Genomic DNA, 7419 nt, shown 5'->3' on the forward strand with positions numbered 1-7419 from the left:
GAGGAGGGACGAGGAGCCCGAGAAGGCCTTCAGGTGAACCTCATGAATCCCACACCACTCGCCCTTCTTAACAGTGCACGAAGGTAGTGCGCCAAATCCCAGTTGTAACTCCTGGGTTGACCGTGATGAATTAATTACCTTTCATTCAAAAAGTAACTCTTGAGTCAGAAGGCTAAACTCAGCAGTAGGGAATGGAAAAATAAATAAAACACGATTTCTACCTTCAAGGGTGCACCACTGAGCTGGCAAGGCGGTTTGGAAAACAGGTAAGTTATGATGACGTGAGATGAGTGATCATACAGGGTTAGGTTTCACTCAGTATCATATTTCCTTAAAATGCAGTAAGCTCTAAATGAGGATCCAAGGCAATGAGACTACTTAATAAAGGTTGCATTTAAAAGGAATAAAGTGATCATGAAGGAATAATCTCAGGAATCCTCCACAAATGTTTCTTTTAAGAAGGTAGGTGTAGACTTGTCAAAGCTCAGCTTACAGAATGTAGAAACTTCCTTATTGCTAGGCACCGTGAAAGGAGGTGGGGAAATCTTCCAGGCTGAAACCATCCATTGCAGGCCCATATTTTCCACCACAACCCAATCACTAATCCTTTACCAAGTTTCATTTGGGGACACTGAAATACAACATTCAAGGTTTTGAAACTCAGTGTTGGGAGCTGAAGCTCGAGCTGCTGTGCACCCAGAAGAGGAATGGGGGCCCAGCAACCCCTCCTCACCCCAGGCTGGGCCCTGCTCCACCTGAGTCCTCCTGGTTCAGATGGGCTCAACCAAGCACGTCCCAGTCACTCCTGTGTGGCCTCTGCCAGAAAACAAGCTTCTGGCTCGAGTGGCGCATCCCCGTTCACCTGGCCAGCATTCTGTGTGCTCCCACCCAGCTGGAGAGCTCTCCACAGCCAAGCCAACCAGCAGGGGAGCAGCTGGAGGGTCCTAATGAGGCCCAAGACTCAGATCCCCACTCTCCTACCCTTGGCATTGCAAGGACACCTATGAAGACCAGCAGCGGAGAGCCCTCAAGCTGACTGGTGAAACTGCTGGGTGAAGTATTTGAGGCCGAAGCCCCCAGAGCCTGTTTTGTCCCTACAGGCAACTTCACCTTCTGAACTGAACTTGCCTCTGGGCATCCAGTTTTCCCTTAAGGACCAGATGCCCCCCAGCCAGAGTGAGCTCCCCTCCAAGCAGGTATTAAAGGAGGAAGCAGGACAGCCCTCAGAAACCCCTTGGCCAGCTAGGGCTTGGACTAGCCCTTGAGAGACCCTGAGACTCCCTGATCGTCAGGTTCCAAGCCTAATTGATGGCAAGTGAACAGCAAGGGACCAGGGAACTCTCCCCTCCCCATCCTACAGGATGACAACTCCCCCAGAACTCTGACACCACGACGGTGGGGGGGGGTGGCCTTCTCCCTTGAGGGAAAATGCTAGGGAACGAAAGGAAGGGGCCATTCTGGGAACTGGATGACTTTTGAAAAGTGGAGGCTGAGTATGGGAGCAGGACCAGGACCAGGACCAGGACTAGGAAAATCAGCCCTTTCCGAACTTGGTGGAGAACTAGACTGTGCATAGCCTTGGCACTGGGTTCACCAAGGGCCTAGAGATATTGTGTCCTCTCAACCCCTTCTTTCCCTGGGAGACTAGAAGGCTTGATGTCTTTGCCCACCGCCCCCTCACCCCACCCCAAACCACCAACTCAGGGACTGAACATTTTCTTGGGCTTTCTTTGTGTCTCATGTGTTTCCGGTATATTAAAGAAAGTGATTTTAAATGGAAAAAAAACACAACACAACATATGAACAGACACAAAAGACTTGAATTTTATAGGAAAGTTGGCCCTGTGAATTTTAGCCTTGACAAGGACCTTAGAAATCATCTTTTTACCAGTCTACTCCTTTCACTGATAACACATCTGAAGCCCAGAGTTGAAGCGACTTGCTCAAGGTCACATAGCTCGTTAGTAGCCATGGCAGAAAGCGGGCAGTCTCCTGACTTGTCTAGTGCTACAGGGCCGATGGCATCTCTGAGTTAGCTGGAGATGTTTTTGCAGAAGGAAATAGATAACAAAAAATCCTCCTCAGCCCACCCACGTAGTAAGATCTAATCAAGTACAAGGCTGTTTAAAAAGAGAAAAGTGACAGGCTCAGAGGTGTCATAGGAAGCGTTTGGCACCATGCCTGTTCACTCACAACCCCTCCCCTCATACACGTTCTGTGACCTTTGGCTACAAGGATGCCCCTCCCGCCTGGGTATTCTTCCTTGGGATAGATGTGCTATTAGTGACCCTTTTAGGGGGTCACAGATAGAGTCCCTATTCTTGGTTGCTTTTTCTACAATTTCTTGGGAAATTGTAAAGGGTCAAGTCAGACCTTGGTAGATGTCACTGCAGAACACCTGCCTCCAAAGGGGAGAGTCTTTGCTTAGGACTTAGTGCACTAATGCATGCGCACACACACACACACACACACACACACACACACACACGCATACCCCGTCAGATCCATATGAGCAGGGCCAGTTTCTCACTAAGCCCCCTCCTCTAATTGGTCTTGGCTCAGTAGTCTGTGTGGTCCAATTTTGCTCCCCAAGGCCAGATTAGCCCCCCTCACCCCACCTTCCAAAGGAACATCAAGTGCCTCTTTTACATTCCTTCTACTCAGGGTGACATAATCATAAACAATCCTCTGTAAAATATCCCACTGGCTGACATCTGCTTTCCTTTGCGCATCTCCCAGAAGGAGGTGATCATAAACAGAATTTCAAGAAATTTCTCCGGCAGCTGTTTGCACATACCTCTACCCCTCTAGTTCAGTCCTGAGGGTGTTTTCTACTGTCTGTTTATATTTGTGTTACCTAAGAAATAAATCCTCATAATTTAAGAACAGATGAACAGTGTTCATTTGTTGCGAAGTTCTAGGCAGGACATAAATCTCGTCAAATAGATCTTGTTCACTGAGAACTCCCAAAAATGGCTTCAACCTCAACCATTCTGCTCCTACACTCGAACCACTTGGTAACAGCTTTTCTTTTCTCCCCCCAAGAGCCCATATTGAAAACAGAAAGAATTCTCTGCCTTTGCTCAACAAAAGGAGTCTTTCCAAGGAAAGTGTCTTACAAAAAAATCCAGACAAAGGAAATCTTTTCTAATTATGAAAGGGATTTGTGATTCTGGAGATGTGCCTGCTAGTTGCAGCTCTACCGCCCGCCCGCCCGGTCTCAAGACAACAGGAAATGCTGCCCCGCGGGAGGCGATAATGTAAGCTGTTTGGAGCTCAGGGGGGCTGGTTCCTCACACCTTGACTGCAGCCTGGCCTGCAGGGCAAGCTCATCAAGGTGTGGTAAAAACACGGATTCTGGATTCCCACTGATCGGGATCCCAAACCAGGTTCACCAGTCAGAGTCTCTGTGAGGAAGTTATTGTTTTCCTGAAGATCAAATGGGGTTACTTATAGTACATCCTCCCTAGGGTCCCAGTTAGGAGTCACTGAGATGATTCGGGTAGCAGCACTGAAGACTGGTGGAGCCGGTCAGTGAGTTATCCTTGGAGACAAACAAAACTCATCCCTAAGTTATGGAAAGCGGAGCCAGAATGCATGCCCTAGGTGTGCAGAGTGGCAGGGCAGGTTGCCTCACTCATCCACTGGGGCCAAAAATGTTCCTGGCTAAGTTTAAGAGTTGCTCAATTATAGACTTAAAGGGTAACTGAGCATTCTTTGTTTGTCTTGGCAAAATCATGATTTGCAGAATCCTATTTGGCAAGAGGAATATCCAAAATTCTTTTTTTTTTTTTTTAGAAAATTATTTTAATTGCAAAAGTTGCATTACATGGACAACCTCTAGAGTTCCTTTCAGGTCACAGCATTCTGTCTCTGAGCATGGAGTACGTGGTAGAAAGAGCGTGCTTGGGCATCGGTGCCAGACAGCCCTAGAGGAAGCCTGGGCGCCACGTCTTGCTGCCTGTAAGTTGGTCAAGGTCCGTCATTGCTCCGGAGCTCCATTTTTCCCATCTGTATACGTGGGTATAATAATACCTACCTTACAGTATGGTTGTAAGAACGAGGTGAGAACATTATACGTGCAAGTACCTAGCATGGTCCTAAGCACATGGCAGATCATGAATAAATGAAAGCACCTCTACCCTTTCTCTCCAAAATCACCCAGCAGGGGGACCCAAGTCTCCAGGAACCTCCCAGCGAGCTCTTCCTTAGGGGCCGAGAGCTATGGATGAGGTTTGCCATTGGAGATATGCCCTATGCGACCTGTTACTTAAGCAGCCCCTTGAGATTTTGTTAGGAGGAAGAAGGATGAGAGAAGTCAATGACAGAAACCTAGGGGCTGGACTTTCGGCACCGCTTAGCTGGCTGCTTTGAGGACATCACCCTACGCTATGCCCAGCCAGCCACCTACCCATTCAACAAATACTGATTGAGCAGCAATTGTTAGCATTGCACCTGGGCCTGGCAGACAGCAGCGAAGAATCAGTGACCCCTGCCCTTCAGAGTTCACAGTCCACTGGGAGAGAGACAGACAAAGAAGTTGACAGACAATTCACATACCGTCCTGTGTCATCAGCAGTACAAAATGCCACGGCACGGCAAGAACAAGACGGGTGCTTCCTGAGAGGCTCTTAGCTTGACATTACTTTACATGTATTCAGTGAGGGATAGGGAAAAGTTGATTTTTAAATGGTTTATTAAAAGAATAATATAATAATGGGGCGTCTGGGTAGCTCAGTCGGTTGAGCGGCTGACTCTTCATTTCGGCGCAGGTTGAGATCTCAGGGTCCTGGTATGGAGCCCCACCCCTGGCTCCATGCTCAGCGGGGAGTTTAAGATTCTCACTCTCTGGGGCGCCTGGGTGGCTCAGTCGGTTAAGCGTCTGCCTTCAGCTCAGGTCATGCTCCCAGGGTCCTGGGATCGAGTCCCACATCTGTCTCCCTGCTCAGCAGGGAGTCTGCTTCTCCCTCTGCCTCTGCCCCTCTCCTCCTGTTCGCGCTCTCTCTCGTTCACTCACTCTCTCCCCCTCTCTCTCAAAATAAAGAAATAAAATCTTACAAAATAAAAATTAAAAAATTAAAAAATTAAAGTGTTCCACTCAAAAGTGTTGTTTACTACGGTAGACCCGAAACCAGTTTCCATCTCCCCAGGTATGTAGGAGTTGAGTTTCCAGTGCTGTTTGAGCACACTTTTAGGTGGGCACCCTGGGAAGCTCTGGTTACTAGAGCACATAAGGGGGGTACTTTACCTGGACATAAGGTTTAGGGACGTTTTTCCACCTTGCTGGATGGAAATGTAAAGGATTGGTAGAAACGACTAGATCAACAGTTAGAGGTTGGAATGAGAACAGGCACTATTTCAGGCACAATGAGAGAAGAATCAGAAGTAGGAAAGAGCACAGCATATTTGACTTGGCATTAGGGATTGCTGAGGCATAGAACTGGAGGGGAATTGATAAGGTTTACACTAGAGAAGTCACATAATGCAGGAGACCCTCTGTCCAGGTTTCCTACACTGCAGAATACATTTATGGAAATTAAATAGAGCATGCAAAAGTGCTCGATGGATAGAATTGACAAATTAATGTAGAAATTGAATGTATTAAAACTCTCAGCTTAATTTTCCCCTAATATTCCTGTACAATGCCCCCAATGCACCATATTCGTCATTTATCTTCTTCCTCATTTATCTTGTTCATCGTTATTTAATAAAAGCAAAACTATTAAACTAAAGAATAAATTAAGTACATTACATTACATCCCCTAATGATTCTTGGAAGAATGGCACTTTCGTGTACTGTTTGACTGTGACAGGAAAATGTATTTGACCTCAACTATAACACTAAATACAGTGCTGGAGAATTATGCTGCGGGAGGAGGCTGCATCTAAACAGGGATTCTAGGGGCGCCTGGGTGGCTCAGTTGATTAAGTGTCTGCCTTCAGCTCAGGTCATGGATCCCTGGGTCCTGAGATCCAGTCGCCCTGCCCCCACCCCGCTGTGTGCTTGTGTGTGTTTTCTCTCTCAAATAAATAAATAGAATCTTTAAATAAATAAATAAATAAATAAATAACAGGGATTCTAGGTCAGACTGGCTAGAAGGGCAGTTTTTTTTAAGCAAGACTTTGGGGCCCTCCACTTGGAGCACTGGCCCTACAGAGTACCTGGACAGGGTGGGGGGAGGGGGGAGGGAGCTAGAAAGGAGCAAGCAAGGACACAGAGGAGGTCAGAGCCGGGCACCCTTCCTGTGACAGAAGATCAAAGACCAAACACATGCAAAAAGATTCAGTCCAGTTTAGACCTGCCACTCAAGTTTTGAACAGAAACTGGATCCCCAAGCATGGGCCATATGCAGACCTGCAGCAGGAAGCTAGGCACCTGTTGAAAAATCACGATGAGGATAAGCCAGGTGATTCAAATATCCAAAACGAAGCAAAGGAAACAAGAACTGGAAATCTCTCCTAGAGAGAAGCAGGTCTCTGGCAGTCCCTGGAGGTAGATGGGGGACAGAAGATGGCAGAGCAGAAGCACATGGATTATTCAAGAGACCCGGGAGTAAAGGGGGCTCCGCCGGGTACAGCCTCTAATAGCATCACAAGAGTGCTGGCCGGGCCCCACTCCCCAGACCTTTGTAAGAGCACAAGCCACATGGTCTATACACAGGGGAGACAGTAGTAAACTGTCCCCCCAAGTGCTTGAAAACAAACTTCCCCTCTGAGATGTAAACACATTACATTAATTGCTCAGAGATATGCAGCTCAGAGAGACAAAATGGTTCTGAGGCCAGCACAACACAAAGAGCAGAGGCAGTTCTTGCCTCTCCCGTGTGTGTCACACCAACTACGCTTTCATAGATAACAAAGACCCTCAAGCCATCATCTCCCACCGAACTTGCCCCTTCCGGGCTCCGCGGGCCAGCGGACACCGGGAGCTACCACAAGGTGGCACTGCCTGCCACCCAATAGTTCAGTTCACCCACGTCAACCCGGTTCCTCTGAAGATTCCTGAAATCAAGGCCATATTGGGTTGCCTTTTTCCTTATTACATTATAAAAGTAGTCAAAATTGGAACTTGCCATAAAGGAGAGAATGTGCTGGCAAGAAGGCTCAAGTATCTAGTCCCTTCTGAAGTTACATTTCCTCTGTAAAATAATAGATGATCATTCTTATTAATAACTTTCCATCTTTGTAAAGTTTCAGTAGTATAAGGCACCATGTCTAACTATAACCAACTGACAAGATCACATACAGTCACCTGCAAGGTCAGACCCTGGATCAGGGCAAGTCCATCACATAACCATTCCTCTATCTCTTGGCAGATTTCTGGCTTTTCCTATTTGCAGGACTCTATTTTTTAATCACTGTGTGCTTTTCCATTTGGGGTGTTTTCAAAGAACTTAAAACCACATAGATTTACAGAGT

At 47.1% G+C, this 7419-nt stretch overlaps 1 pseudogene; it reads left to right on the top strand.

Moving 5' to 3' along the window:
• The first annotated feature begins 774 nt into the window (after positions 1-774).
• LOC100481763 lies at positions 775-1565 on the top strand (annotated as a pseudogene).
• Positions 1566-7419: the final 5854 nt, after the last annotated feature.

This window comes from Ailuropoda melanoleuca, chromosome 15, assembly GCF_002007445.2.
Source record: "Ailuropoda melanoleuca isolate Jingjing chromosome 15, ASM200744v2, whole genome shotgun sequence".
Lineage (NCBI taxonomy): Eukaryota > Metazoa > Chordata > Mammalia > Carnivora > Ursidae > Ailuropoda > Ailuropoda melanoleuca.